Source organism: Loxodonta africana, chromosome 12 (genome assembly GCF_030014295.1).
Source record: "Loxodonta africana isolate mLoxAfr1 chromosome 12, mLoxAfr1.hap2, whole genome shotgun sequence".
Taxonomy (NCBI): Eukaryota; Metazoa; Chordata; class Mammalia; order Proboscidea; family Elephantidae; genus Loxodonta; species Loxodonta africana.
Genome location: NC_087353.1, coordinates 57,113,488 through 57,130,078, shown reverse-complemented (window position 1 = coordinate 57,130,078; position 16,591 = coordinate 57,113,488). Strand labels below are relative to the sequence as shown.

General features: G+C 38.7%; 1 pseudogene; it reads right to left on the bottom strand.

The window, feature by feature from the left end:
• Window positions 1-3,146: 3,146 nt before the first annotated feature.
• On the bottom strand, window positions 3,147-4,350 carry LOC100676071 (olfactory receptor 1F1-like; annotated as a pseudogene).
• Between the last annotated feature and the right edge of the window lie 12,241 nt (window positions 4,351-16,591).

The following is a 16,591-nucleotide window of genomic DNA, read 5'->3' as shown; positions in this document are numbered from 1 at the left end:
TGATGAGAGTGTGGTGAGAAGGCAATCTCATAACTTGCTGTTAGGAAATAATTTGATAAAAACGTTCTGAAACTTGTGAGTACCTTGCCATTAAAAAAACTATATGAGGCCAAGAGGTGACCAATAACTCTAAAGCAAAGAAGGGAAGATAAGGGGGCAGAGAAACTAGAGTACTGGAAATGAAACAACCAGAACACAATTAAAGAGAATGCTGACACATTGTGAAAAATGTAACTAACATCACTGAAAAATTTGTATAAAACCAAGAAACCAAATCCATTGCTGTCCAGTGGATTCCGATGCATAGCAGCTTATAGGACAGGGTAGAACTGCCCTGTAGGGTTTCCAAGGAGCAGATGGTGGATTGGAGCTTTGCACCTTTTTGTTAGCAGCCGAGCTTTTAACCACTGGCCACCAGGGGTCAAATGGCAACCTAATTTACTGTGTAAACTTTCACCAAAAACACAATAAAATATTATTTTTTTTTACAAAAAAAGTTCTGATAGGCAATTGTATGAATGTATTTTAATACATGTGAAACTATGTAAACCACCACTGAATGGGATGCTCCAGATTTTTAGAAGGAAAGAGCAGTTTTGTATTAAAATGTCAACTATCATCACAAATTCCTTTTTGAGGAATTTATCCTTGGGAAATAATGAAGAATGGCTACAGAAGTATATTTACAAAGCTTACTGATATATTATGTATAAGAGTAAAAAATGAACAAAATACAAGTGAATCTGAGGAGCCCTGGTGGCACAGTGGTTAAGTGTTTGGCTGCTAACCAAAAGGTCACCTCTTGGGCCATTTAAACCAACCAGTGGCTCCAGGGAGAAAGGCCTGGTGATCTGCTTCCATAAAGATTTAAAAACCCACACATTACCATCTGTAGCACAGAGAGGAACTGCCCCACAGGTTTTCCAAGGAGCAGCTTCATGGATTCGAACTGCCAACCTTTTGGTTAGCGGCAGAGCTCTTAACCACTGTGCCACCAGGGCTCCTTGGAAACCTTATGGGGCAGTTCTCCTCTGTACTATAGGGTAGCCATGAGTTAGAGTAGACACGTAGGCAGCTGGTATTCAAGTATATATTTCTAAGCATGTTTTAGGATTTTATGTTTCATGAATTAATGTTAATGGTAAAGCAGGGCACAAAACATAGATGTTCATGGGAAATAAAACCAAGGATAAAAAAAAAAAAAAAACCAAGGATACTCAGGTAAAATAGTTTTTTTTTAAACTAGAAAATTATTAGAAATGATTCTGAACCAAGAACTGGTTCAGAAGAAATACATGGTACAAGTATCTGCAAAAAACTGTTAAGAAAAACATGAACAAAGTTAGAAACAAAAAGAATAGTAATAAATATAAAAAAGATTTTTAAATGTGTAGAAATACTAGACACAATCACATGAAAACCTAGTGAAATAGATGATTTTCTGTAAAAATGTAAAGGCAGCAAAAACTAACACGTGAAATAAAAAGCAATATAGTCTACTAAGTGAGGGAGACATTAGAAAACATCACCCCTTCTTTCTTTTCACATACCTCCACCCTTTCCACATGCCCACATACAAACGAAAGGCTGGTAATTTCTTTCAAACTTTCCAGGAAGAGGCACTTTCTATGATATTATGAAGAATTCATGGATATATAGAGACTGAATATTGAAAACTCTATCATGTATTCTTCAAGGCAAATATCTTATTACATAAATCTGACAAGTATAAAAAAGAAAATTGTATGCTAAACTCAGAAACAGCCTCTGATTCTGATTTCTACAGTTTTCACACAAGATGTCATCTTACCCAACTCCCTGAAACAAGAAATTAAGACAAACTGCCCTATTTCCCTCCTTTAAATCTGGAGCATCCTGTTCAGTGGTGTTTTACCGAGTTTCAAATATTACTCAATTTTTTATTTCACACAATTAAAAAAAAAATTCAAATCACATTTTAAATATGAAACTTCCATTATGTTTTAATGCAGAAATAAATTACTAGTGAGTAAATTTTGCTAAAGAAACCTGATGGAAATATAAAAGGGCAGTAATATAAAAATTGTGGCGATTGTGTAGAAATCTGGAAAAGGTTTGTTATAAAATGAAAGTGGAAACCTGGGATAAAAATTAGGATCTGTGTACAAATACCTGAGCACATTGACAGAAGACAATAAAAAGTTGAAGATAGCATGACTGGGCATTGGGATTCAGGAAGATAGTTCTTTCTTGTTTAAATTATCCATATTTCTGCTGTAATGTTGTGTGATACAGAAAACTCAGATTAAAAAGTAAGAATAATTAGCTCAAATGCCTGGCAGAATTAGGGCTTACTGGAGCCCTAAATGGAAACCCTGGTGGCGTCGTAGTTAAAAGTGATGGCTACTAACCAAAAGGTCTGCAGTTTGAATCCACCAGGTGCTCCTTGGAAACTCTATGGGGCAGTTCTACGCTGTCCTCTAGGGTCGCTATGAGTCAGAATTGACTCGATGACGGTGGGTTTGTTTTTTTTGGGGTTGGAGCCCTAAACCAACATTTCCCTGCTAAACATAGAGAAATTCACAGAACATCAGATAAAACCATAAACATTGTCCAAGCTCCAGAAATGACCAAACATCCTCCATCCTGGCTGATATGAGTGAATGATTGATTCCTCACAAATTACATCTTTCCTGTCCCTCTAGTTTTCTCTCCTTCTAGACAAGATATTTGACATGCTCAATAAGAATTACCCTAGTCCTGACAACATCTAATCCAGATCAAAGCCCTGATTCCTTAAATCCTCACCAAAATCAACTCACATTAAAATCCTACAAGACCTTTCTAACACCCTACTGCTGAGAAGTCCCACAGTTCCCCAATGAGTGTGTTCTTTCTTGTTGTAATGAATAAAAAACACAATAAACTCATGGTGTGTTCCTGGTGGTTTTGGCTGGAGGACACTGGCAGTTGGAATAGTTGGGTCATTTGGTAAAAGGATGTCTCTTTCCCTCTTTAACTTGAAAAGTCTGTATCAAGAGTTTCATTCTCCCAAGACAAATACATTGTCCATGGATGGACAATTGCTGTGTTTAAAAGAACAGAAAAAAAAAAAAAAAAGGATTTTTATCACAAATTAGTTTACTTTGCGACATTCAGCGTTCATGTCATTGAACAGAAAAAAATTTCATAGAAATCACTTTTTTTAGGGCCCCTTTCAAGTCTTTGTTCCTGAGGCTGTAGATGAAAGGGTTTAGCATGGGGGTCACACTGGGTACATCACAGCAGCTGCAGTGTCTTTCTCAGCTGAGTGGGAGGATGAAGGGCTGAAACACACAGCAATGATGGGAAACCACAGCCAGTGGGAGCCACAAGTGGAAAAGTCTTTCCATTTTCCCTTTGTGGATGGGACTCTCAGAACAACACAGGTGACGCAAATGTAAGAAACAAAGATGCAAAAAAATGGAGTGATCATTATCAGGGCCCCCTCAGTAAGGACCATCATCTCATCAAGGTGTCTGTCAGAGCAGGAGAGTCTCAAGAGAGGATTCAGATCACAGAAGAAACGGGGGATCATCTTGTCTGCACAGAATGAGAGTTGAGCTATCAGCAGGGTATGCAACAGAGCATTCAGATTGGCAATGACCCACGAGCCAGCAACCAGCAGAGCACAGAGCTGATGGGTTGTCTTTGTTGTGTAGTGTAAGGGGTAGCACATGGCAACAAAGCAGTCATAGGCCATCACAGCCAGGAGAAAATTGTCCATAACACAATGAGAAAATACATCTGTGTGAGACACCCAGAGAAGGAGATGGTCTGACTCCCAGGTATGTGGTTGGTCAGCATCTTGAGCATGGTGGTGGAGGTGAAGCAGACATCCATAAAGGACAGTTTGCTCAGGGAGAAGTACATGAGGGTGTGCAGGTGAGAGTCTGTGCTGATGGCTAGGATGATGAGCAGGTTTCCTAGGGCTGTAGCTAGGTACATGCTGAGGAAGAGCACAAAGAGGAGCTGCTTCTGCTGGGGCTGCCTGGAGAGCCCCAGGAGGAGAAACTCAGAGACACTCGACTGGTTTTCCCCACTCATGGGCATAGAACCAGGTTAATGCACAACAGCAAATTCAGAAACCTACACATTAATGGTTAAGATATGACAAACAAGCTCCAGGATGGACCACATTGAAAATCAATTAACACATTTGCTAAGACAAAATCTGCCCACCCTACCTACACACCCAATTCCTAACACTAAGTTCTGATATTATTCCTACTGGACTCACTGACTCTTTTTTTGTGTATTTAATATTGAAAAACACACAAGAATATACACAGCCCAACTCTGGGATATATGTGTTTCTGCTTACATTTTTCGGTTTCCAGCCCCAACTCCTTTACAGCTCAGAGAAAAGAGAAAAGCTGATTAGTGCTGAGTTTATCTCAAAGTTTAGCTCATGGATTCAGAACTTCTACTTCTTGACCTTGAAGATTTAGCAAAGGAAGTTCCTGAAAGAACTTCATATCTTAAAAAAACAAATATTTATATCTCCTCTGCTGTAATCTTACCTGGAGGTAGCTGCTGATATAGTGATCAAGTTTTCTTCACTTCTGCATATCTGGCCAGTGCTTCTCTTTGTTGTGAGAATTGGAAATTCTTGGAAACATAGGCAGGTCCTGAGCAAGTGAGGAGGAGGCATTCACCATCTTAGTCCTCTCTGCAGGAAGGATGTTTGGGGGAAATCACAGAGCAGGCATTTACAGGTGTCTCCATGGCTACTGGGACCACATTCCCTGAGAGCCTCATGGCAGACAAGAAGAGAGTAATTGTCCTACCTACTTTTCGCCCCTTTGGACCAAACAGTAATGACATAGAATATTACCTAAAACTTGGAGACGAAACCATCTTGGTGGAGACAGGCCCCAAACAGGATTCCCTGGGATCTCAAATGTCATCACCTTTCTGATCTAGACTTAAGTCTATGGGTTTGGAAATGCAGTTATTAAAATATTTTTCTTCTTACTTTCTTAGCTCTGAAACTTGAGTTATTGCAGTGTTATCTGTGTAAACTTCTTTCCCCACATGTCTGGCCATCTACTGCACAGACTGAGTGATGGCTTTGCCAGTGGAGGTACTGCTTTATAGAGTTATCCCTAATCCTTGAAAGCATTTCATGTAAAGGATAATCAGCTTTTAATGGCAGTTGAAGGGATATCAGGAAGAGGATAGCATGCCATGATTGAGGAACTCCAGGCTCCTGGAGTAGATTTCTCTTGGTATGTCTTCTCAACACACAACAGATCACCTTTTCAGAGAATGCCTCCATAGATCCACAAGAATGTTTCTTTTTCATTTCAAGGTTTATATTCTCATGGTAGAAGATCCAAAAGAATGCAGACAACTACCGTAGAAGGTTGTACAAGGCACACTAAGAGCATAAATAAAGCAATTTCATTGGGACGGGTGGAGAGGAGTAAAGAACGACTGGAGCTTTAAGCACAAATAGGTTCTCAGGAGAGGGAGGTCACTGAGAAGAAAGACGCTTGTGAAGATATTTAGGCAGGAGGAAGTAAGCGTGGCCATCAGGTAACCTAGTCTATTGGGGAGGAACATTCAGGTTTGGCTGAAGGTAGAGTGTGCGGATTAGAGCAGAGAAAGACATGGAGCAGACAGCAGATCACGACATCCTTGAAAGGACAGTGATGGTGCAGTCTGGTTTGCCTGACATAGCCTTGATTTTTCCTTTAATAATTACTATTTGTCCTTTTACAAAATCATGGTTTAGATGATAATCTATATAGTTGCCCCACAATAAGTCATATTAAGAAGTATGGATTTTATCCTGCAATCAGGGGGAGTGCCTTCAAACATTGAAATCCCATGCAGAATGTGATCTGATTTGTATTGTGGAATGATCCCTGTGTGTTGGGTGAAATCAGAGAAGGAAAACCCTGAGGAAGGAAGACCAATATGAAGTATTGCAACAGACCAGCCAGAGGTGAGCCCCTTAAAGGTGGCAAATGTGAAACTTCAGAGGATGAGCTAGATAACTGGGATCTTCTAAAAATTAAACACTTATGCTCATCAGAAGACTTCACCAAGAGTAGTAAGAACAAAACCTACAGACTGGGAAAAAAATTTTGGCTATTACAAATCAGACAAAGCTCTAATCTCTAAAATCTATAAGAAAATCCAACATCTCTACAACAAAAAGACAAATAATCCGATTAAAAAATGGGCAAAGGAAATGAACAGACACTTCACCAAAGAAGACATTGAAGTGGCCAACAGACACATGAGGAATGCTCAGGATCTCTAGCCATTAAAAAAAAGAGAAATGCAAATCAAAACCACAATGAAATACCATCTCACCCCGGCATTACTGGCACAAATCAATAAAACAGAAAATAACAAATGTTGGAGAAGCTGCGGGGAGATCGAAACTCTTATGCACTGCTGGTGAGAATACAAAATGATAAAACCATTTTGGAAAATGATATGGCACTTCCTTCCTTAGAAAGCTAGAAATAGAAATACCATACAATCCAGCAACCCCACTTCTAGGAATATATCCTAGAGAAATAAGAGCTGTCACATGAATAGACATATGCATACCCATGCTCATTGCAGCATTGTTGACAATAGCAAAAAGATGGAAACAACCTAGGTGCCCATCAACAGATGAATGGATAAACAAACTATGGTACATACATGTAATGGAGTATTATGCAATGATAAAGAACAACAATGAATCTGTGAAGCATCTCATAACATGAATGAATCTGGGGGACATGATGCTGAGTAAAATAAGTCAATCACAAAAGGACAAATATTGTATGAGACCACTACTGTAAAAACTCATGAAAAGGTTTACATACAGAAAGAAACAATCTTTGATTGTTACAGGGAGGGGAGAGTGGGATGGAAAAACACAATAGACAATAGATGAGTGGAAACTTTGGTGAAGGGTAAGACAGTACACAATACTGGGAAAGCCAGTACAACTTGTCCAAGGCAAGATCATGGAAGGTCCAAAGACACATCGAAACTCCCTGAGGGACCAAATTGCTGAGATGAGGGCTATGGGGGCCATGGTCTTGGGGAACATCTAGCTCAATTGGCGTAACATAACTTATAAAGAAAATGTTCTACATTCTACGTTGGTGAGTAGCATCTGGGGTCTTAAAAGTCTGTGAGCAGCCATCTAGGATACTGCACTGGTCTCACCCCTTCAGAAGCTAGGTAGAATGAAGAAAACTAAAGATACAAGGGAAAGATTAGTCCAAAGGACTCATGGACCACGTCTACCACGGCCTCCACCAGACTGAGTCCAGTAAAACTACATGGTGCCTGGCTACCACCACTGACTGCTCTGAACAGGGATCACAATAGAGGGTCCCAGACAGAGCTGGAGAAAAATGTAGAACAAAATTTTAACTCAGAAAGGAAGACCAGACTTGCTGGCCTGACAGAGACTGGAGAAAACCTGAGAGTATGGCCCCTGGGCACTCTTTCAGCTCAGTAATGAGGTCACTCCTGAGGTTCATGCTTCAACCAAAGATTGAACAGATCCATGGAAGAAAACAAGTCTAAAGGGGCACACCAGCCCTGGGGCAGGGACTGGAAGGCAGGAGGTAACAGGAAAGCTGGTAATAGGGAGCCCAGGGTTGAGAAGGCAGAGTATTGACATGTCGTGGGGTTGTTAACCAATGTCATAGAACAATGTGTGTACTGTTTGATGAACCTTCTATAAACCTTCATCTAAAGTACAATAAAAAATAAATTAGCTAGTTAATTTAAAAAAAGATGGCAAACATGAATTGTAGGGAATATTAGGAGGGATGTTAAAGAGGTCAAGTGCAGAGCACTTAGTGGATGATTAGATAGCAGGACGAGGGAGACTGTAGGGTAATACCCAACATGGTGGTACCATCAACTGGGATAGGCAATGCAGGCTAGAGGGAAGTACAAGGCATGTTTGTGCGTGTGGGGCAGGCTGCGGTGCTAACGAAGGCTGCAGAAAATATTGGTGCGAAGCTGTGTAAGATATGCAGGTGCGGGAACCCAAAAGTTGGATATTATGGCTCCATAGTCAAAGGGAGGGCTGGTGTATATGAATTCAGAAGTCACCATTATCAGGTTTAGTTACAGACACTAGAGTGGATATAATTGTCCAGGAAGATAAAAAACATATATGGGGATAATGGAGGAGGAGCAGGTGACGAAATAAATGGGGCAAGAAGACAGGGAACAAGAGAAATTAGTGTTTAAGGAGCTAGTAGACACATAAGTTTTAAAAAGAAATGAATGATAAATAATGCTGGATGCACAAAAAAATCAAATAAGATGACTGGATAGCATTATTGTATTTTGCAAATTTAGGTTTTCAAATAAAATACTAAATGATGTTTTCAATGATAGTGATATAGCAAATGGACTAGATTCAAATACCTAACCCATGGTAATTCAACATAATGTTTTCATTATGGTCATGCTGCTGTTGTTATTATTATTATTGTTATGTTGTTTCCTGTTAAATTCTCTAAAAGCACACACTAAGGTGAAGTTTGGGGTTGAGATGTTTACTAGAGACCAACACCTGTGGAGGGAAGGGGTGGAAGCAGGACTGTGTGATGGGAAAAGTGAAACTCCAGTGCAGTTTGCACACAGCCACAGCGGCTAGCTCAAAAGGGAGGTCTGGACACTATATAGTCCATCACAGTTGTCACAGGCTTGGCTGCCATGTTGTTGTCGTTAGGTGCCGTCGAGTCAGTTCCGACTCATAGTGACCCTATGCACAACAGAACAAAACACTGCCTGGTCCTGCGCCATCCTTAAAATCGTTGTTATGCTTGAGCTTATTGTTGCAACCACTGAGTCAATCCACCTCGTTGAGGGTCTTCCTCTTTTCCGCTGACCCTGTACTCTGCCAAGCCTGGTGTCCTTCTCCAGGGATTGATCCCTACTGACAACATGTCCAAAGTATGTAAGATTGCAGTCTCGCCATCCTTGCCTCTAAGGAGCATTCTGGCCGCACTTCTTCCAAGATAGATTTGTTCGTTCTTTTGGCAGTCCATGGTGTATTCAATATTCTTCACCGACACCATGATTCAAAGGTGTCAACTCTTCTTCGGTCTTCCTTATTCTTTGTCCACCTTTCACATGCATATGATGTGATTGAAAATACCATGGCTTGGGTCAGGCGCACCGTAGTCTTCAGGGTGACATCTTTGCTCTTCAACACTTTGAAGAGGTCCTTTGTAGCAGATTTGCCCAATGCAATGCATCTTTTGATTTCTTGACTGCTGCTTCCATGGCTGTTGATTATGGATCCAAGTAAAATGAAATCCTTGACAACTTCAATCTTTTCTCCGTTTATCATGATGTTGCTCATTGGTCCAGTTGCGAGGATTGGTCCAGTTGTGTGGCTGCCACGTCAGGGCCTTTATACCCCTCCTGGATCACTCACTGGATGTTGGCCACCAGGGAATGACATGACCTCCAGAGAGGCCCCTCTCTGCTGCTGAGGCCATCCTGGAAGGAGCTGGCAGCTGAAGGTCACAAGACCTTTCTGGAAGGGGAATCTGGGTAACATAGATCTGCATCCACCCTCAATGTTAAATAGCAAAGATGGGTTACAAAACCATCAAGTATGCTGGATGACTTCAATTAAAAAAATTTTTTTTAATGCAAAAGGAGGTACTATCTTGACTGTGTGATTATTTCCTGCAATCACGGGGAGTAAGTCCTCCTACTTTGTTTTTCTCTTTTGACATTGCCTTAGCTATTCGAGGCCTCCTGCCATTCCATATAAAGTTGAGGATTGGTTTTTCTATTTCTGTAAAGAAGGCTGTTGGAATTTTGACCTGGACTGTGTTGAAACTACAAATCACTTTGGATAGTATTGACATCTTCAGTTACTTCTTTATGCTTTTCTTTTATTCCCTCAAATTTTCTACAGTGACCATGTATTATTGTTCAAATGTTTCAAAGCCCCGTTATATAGCATTTAAAAAATGTTTTTTTGAAGAACTCTTAATGATACAGGTAAAATCTTACATAAACCTCTTGCTGTCGAGTTGATTCCAACTTATATTGTCACTGTAGGACAGAATAGAACTGCCCCATAGGGTTTCCGAGACTGTAATCTTTTTGTTTTTCAATTTTATTTATTTTGTTGTTGTTGTTGTTTAGAATATACACAGAAAAACATACACCAATTCAATAGTTTCTACATATACAATTTAGTAACATTGATTACATTCTTCGAGTTGTGCAACCATTCTCACCCTTTTTTTCTGCATTGTTCTACCCCATTAACATAAATTCATGCCCCCTAAGGTTCTTATCTAATCTTTTGAGTTGCTGTTGTCAATTTGATCCTATATAGATAGCTCTTAAAAGGCAGATTTTTATTACTGTTGTTGTTAGGTGCTGTTGTGTCAGTTCTGACTTATAGCAATGCTACACACAACAGAAGTGAACACTGACCGGTCCTGTGCCATCATCATAATTGTTGCTATGCTTGAGCCCATTGTTGCAGCCACTGTATCAGTCCATCTCGTTGGGAGTCTTCCTCTTTTTCCCTGACCCTCTATCCTTCTCCAGGGACTGATTGCTCCTGATATCATGTCCAAAGAATGTGAGATGTAGTCTCACCATAGTTGTTTCTAAGGAGCACTCTGGTTGTACTTCCTCCAAGACAGATTTCTTGGTATGTTCAATATTCTTTGACAACACTACAACTCAAAGATGTCAATTCTTCTTTGGTCTTCCTTATCTATTGTCCAGCTTTTGCATGCTTTTTTTTTTTTTTTTACTAGTTAAGATAATTATTGTTTATTTTTCAGAAGACTTCAGGGGATTTTTGTTTGTTTCCTTGTTTGAAGCTTAAAGATTGTCTCAGGGCAATAGTTTCAGGGTTCCTCCAGCCTTCATGGCTCCAGGCAGTCTGGAGTCCATGAGAATTTGAAATTCTGTTTATATTTTCCCCCTTTTGATCAACATTCTTCTATGGAATCTTTGATCAAAATGTTCAGTAATGGTGGCTGAGCACCTTCAGTTTTTCTGGCTTCATGGCAAAGGAAGCAGTTGGTCATGGAGGCAATTAGCCACACATTGCCTATCCTCCTCCTATTCCTGACTGTCCTTCTTTCTCTGTTGTTCCAGTCAAAAACAGACTAACTGTTCTGTCTTGCATGGTGGCTTGCAAGCTTTTAAGACCCTAGGCACTACACAATAAACTAGGAGGTAGAACAGAAGCACTAAATATGTGATTAGGCTAACTAACTGGAATGTACCATGAAACCATGACCCTAAACCTCCAAACCAAGAAACCAAATCCCCTGAGGTTTGTACATAAGCAGCCTCAGCATCTACTCTATTTTTTTGTTGTAGTTGTAAATATATCACATAACTTTTGCCAATTCAACTTTTTACAGCAATTACAGTAAATGACTGTGCAACCCTACCTTTAGTCAATGTGATTTTTCCATCATTGTTAACCCCACTTCTCCCCTCCCTTCCACCCCTGGTAACTACTAAAAAAGTTTGTTCTCTTTACATTTGCATTTTCTTTTCTTTTCATGTAAGGGAGATCATAAAATATTTGTCCTTTTGTGATTGACTTACTTCACTCAGCATAATTTCTTCCAGCTCCATCCATATTACTGGCTGTATCAAGACTTCATCTCTCCTACTGGCTAAGTAGTATTCCATTGTATTTGTTTACCATATTTTGTTTATCCGTTCATTTGTTGAGGAGCATTTAGGTTGTTTCCACCTTTTGGCTATTGTGAATTGTGCTGCAATGAACATTGGTGTACAAGTCTCTGTTTGAGTCTCTGCTTTCAAATCTTTTGGGTATTTACCTAGGACTGGAATTGCTGGGTCATATGGCGGTTCTATGAGTTGGAATCGACTCGATGGCAGTGGGTTTTTATGGTGGTTCTTGGAAACCCTGGTGGCATAGTGGTTAAGAGCTACAGCTGCTAACCAAAAGGTTGGCAGTTCAAATCTACCAGGCACTCCTTGGAAACTCTATGAGCCAGTTCTACTCTGTCCTGTAGGGTCTCTCTGAGTCAGAATTGACTCAATGGCAAAAGTATGGTGTGGTGGTTCTATTTTTAGTTTTTTTTAGGAACCATGACACTGTTTTCCACAACGGCTGTACCATTTTGTATTCCCACCAGCAATGGGTAAGGGTTCCAATTTCCCCACATTCTTAACAACATTAGTTACTTATTTATTATTTTATCTTAGTCATCCCAGTGGGAGTGAAATGGCATATCATTGTGGTTTTGATTTACATCTCTGGTGGCTGATGGCACTGAGCATCTTTTTACATGTTTGGTGGTCATTTGAATGTCCTTTTTGGTGAAATGTCTACTCAGTCTTTTGCCCATTTTATGACTGGGTTATTTGTCTTTTTGTAGTTATTGAAGTTTTACATATATTTTGATTATTAGATTCTTGTTGGATATATGGTTTCTAAAGATATTTTTCACAGTCAGTAGCTTGTCTTTTCACGTTTTTTATGAAGTCTTCTGATAAATAAAATTTTTTAATTTTTTACAAGGTCTTGTTTATTTATTTTGTCTTTTGCTGTTTGTACTTTTGTTGTATTAGATAATATATTGATAAAAGCTAGGCCTCACAATATTGCTCCAGTTTTTTCTTCTAAGAATTATATGGTTTTAGTTTGCACATTTAGGTCATTAATCTGTTTGAATTAGTTTTTGTGTATGGTGTGAGGCATGGATTCTGTTTCATTTTCCTGCATTTGGAAATCCAAGTTTTCCCAGCACCATTTGTTGAAGAGACTATTCTTTCCCAATTGAATGGACTTAGAATCCTTATCAAAAATCAGTTGACCAAAGATGTGTGGGTTTATTTCTGGACTCTCAATCCTAGCCTCTTGGTCTATGTGTCTCTTGTTATACCAGTTCCAGGCTGTTTTGATTACTCTAGCTGTATAATATGTTTGAAAATCAGGTTGTGTGAGTCCTACTACTTTGTTTTTCTCTTTCAACATTGCCTTAGCTATTCAGGTCCTCTTGCCATTCCATATAAAGTTGATTCTGTAAAGAAGGGTATTGGAATTTTTGACAGGGACTGTGTTGATTCTACAAATCACTTTGGGTAGTATCAGCATCTTAACAATGTTAAGTGTTCCAGTCGTGAACAAAGAACATCTTTCCATTTATTTAAGTATTCTTTAATTTCTTTCAGCAGTGTTTTATAGATTTCATTGTGTAAGTCCTTCAGGTCTCTGGTTAGATTTATTCCTAGGTATTTCATTGTTTTAGATGCTATTGTAAATGAATTGTTTCCCTATTTTCCCTTTTAGATTTCTCATTGCTAGTATATAGAAACCCAACTGATTTTTGTTTGTTGACCTTGTACCCTGCAACTTTTCTAAATTTCTCCATTATCTCTTGAAGTTTTCTTTTGGACTCTTTGGGATTTTTTTATGTATAGGATTATATCATCCTCAAATAGAGATAATTTTACTTCTTTTCCAATCTGGATACCTTTCACTTCTTTTTCTTGTCTTTTTGCTCTGGCTAGGACTTCTCATACAATATTGCATATAAGTAGTGAGAGAGGGCACCCTTCTCTTATTTCTGATTTCAAGGGGAAAGCTCTCAATCTTTCTCCATTAAGTATAATGTTGCCTGTTGGCTTTTCCTATACTATATGCCCTGAATCATACTAAGGAATTTCTTTTCTATTCCAATCTTCCTTAGGGTTTTCATGAAGAAAAAGTGTTGGATTTTATCAAATGCTTTTTCTGCATCTATAGAGATGATCAGGGGGTTCTTTTCTTTTGACCTATTGATATGGTGTATTACATGAATTGATTTTCTAATGTTGAACCATCCCTGAATTCCTGGAATAACTCCCACTTGGTTGTGATGCATGACGCTTTTAATATGCTGTTGGATTCTGTTCTCTAGTCTTTTGCTGAGGATTTTTGCATCTATATTCATAAGAGATTTTGGCCTGTTGTTTTCTTTTCTTGTTATTTCTTTGGTTTTGGTATTAGGGTTATGTTTACCTCATAGAATGAATTAGGGAGTATTCCTTTCTTCTTTAGCTTTTGGAAGAGTTTAAACAGTATTGGTGTCAATTATTCTGTAAATGTTTGGTAGAATTCCCCAGTGAACCCATCTGGTTCAGGACTTTTTTCGTTCTGGAAAGGTTTTGATCACTGATTCAATCTCTTCAATTGTTATGGGTCTGTTAAACTTTCTATTTCCTTTTGAGTCAGTTTGGAGAGGTTATGTGCTTCTAAGAATTAGTCCATTTCATCTAGGTTGTCCAGTTTGTTGCCATACAGTTGTTCATAATATTCTGTCATAATTCTTTTATTTTTGTTAGGTCAGTTGTAGGTTTCATTTCTTATTTGATTATTTGTACCTTTTTTCTTTGTCAGCTTAGCTAAATGTCAGTTTTATTGATCTTTTCAAAGAACCAACTTCTGGTTTTATTGATTCTCTCTATTGTTTTTCCATTTTTTATCTTATTTATACTATGATCTTTGTTATTTCCTTTCTTCTTGTAGGTTTAGGCTTAGTTTGCTCTTCTTTGTCTAATTCCTGGAGTTGCTGAGTTAGGCTGTTCATATGAGATCTTTCTTCCTTTTCATGTAGGCATTGGTTGCTATAAGTTTCCTTCTGAGTACTGCCTTCATTGCATCCCATAAATTTTTGATATGTTGTACTTTCATTTTCATTTGACTCCAAGACTCCAATCTTTATGGGAGCAGATCACCAGGTCTTTTATCCAAAGGAGCAGCTGGTGGGTTCAAACCACCGATCTTTTGGTTAGCAGTCAAGTGCTTAGCCACTGCACCACTAGGGCTTCTGAAAATCTTACATAATGGGTGTTAAACCCTAAAAAAAAAAGCAGAATATAGCACTTTACATAGATTATAATCTAAATTTATAAATGTATAAATTTAAGTACATTGATTATATGTTCGCAGGAAAAAGATTGGATAGAATACAAAAATTGTTCATGAAAACGTTATTGAATATTCACTTTATTAGAAGTTTAGGCTTCATTCTTTATAATTTCTTGCATTTTCTAAAAATATCTATAATAAAGATACATTAGTTTTATAATCAGAAAAAAAAGTTTTTTTAAAAGAATTAATGTAAGGTAATTTTTTTTTTTTTTTAGAAGCATTACCAGTAGACTTTGGCCTTTATTTTCTTTATCACTGACCAAAAGTAGATACAGCAGGACAGCCTTTATTTAAAAAACAACAAACCCCCCCGACACTGAGGATGGGAACTCATTTCCCAAGTATCAGAACCCAGACAGTGACCTAGAGAATGGGCAGGTATACACCTGGTAGGCTCAAACCACAAGGAAGCACAGGTAGTGATTTTTATTACTGAACAATTAGACGTCAAGCAACAAAAGAATTACAAGGACAAAGGGACTATATGCACAATTCATGTCTTAGACATCTAGTGCTGCTAACAGAAATATCACAACTGGGTGGCTTTAAGAAATAAATTTGTTTTTGCACAGTTTAGGAGGCTAGAAATCTGAATTCAGGGCACTGACTCTACGGGAGGGCTTCCTCCTTCTCTTGGCTCTGGGGGAAGGTCCTTGTCTCTTCAGCTTCTGTTCGTTGACTCCTTGGTAATCCTTACGTGGTGTGACATCTCTCTCTCCCCATTTCTGCTTGCTGGATTACTCATTTAATCTCCTTTAGAGAGATTGGCTTAAGACACACCCTACACTAAGATGGTCTCATTAACATAACAAAGAAAATCCATTTCCAAATGGGTTTATAACCACAGGTATAGGGATTAGGATTTACAGCAAATATTTTTGGGGGACACAATCCAAACCATAACAACCCATATATGGGCTTATTACACTCATGAACACCTTACACCTGGCTGACTCCTTTGGACTGAGTGATCTTCAGGGTCTTTTGTCAACAAGAGGGAGATGTGGGGTCACATGCTAATAAAAGCCAGTGAGTTGGATGGGAATATGACCTGATTCTTGCCCTGGCTAGTGAAGTCTATCACACTGATTATCTTTAGAAATGGTCATGGATGCAAACAGAGCTATGTGATCCAGATGCATGCTGCAGCATAATTTACAGCTGTATGAAATTGAATCTTCAAAGTTGGGGATTTGTTAAATAAATTGTAATACATCCATATCATGAAATACCATGCAGTCATAAAAATCACATCTCTAAGGTGTTTAATGGCATGAAAATCACAAGTAGAAAAATCAGGATGCAAAACTATATTGACAGTTCAAGATCAGTTTTGGCTAAAATTATTTTTTTTAACTGTACTGTTACAAGTTATTTTACTTTTTTCCATATATTTTAAAAAATAATTTGCAGTGCAAATATTGTACCATAATTCCCAAAATATAATTTTTACAGCCTCTTACCCTAGTGGCGTAGTGGTTAAGTGCTAGGGCTGCTAACCAAAAGGTCAGCAGTTCAAATCCACCAGGTGCACTTTGGAAACTCTATGGGGCAGTTCTACTCTGTGCTGTAGGGTCTCTATGAGTCGGAATTTACTCCACGGCAGGGGGGTTTGTTTTTTGGTTTTTGCCCAATTAAGTATGCAAA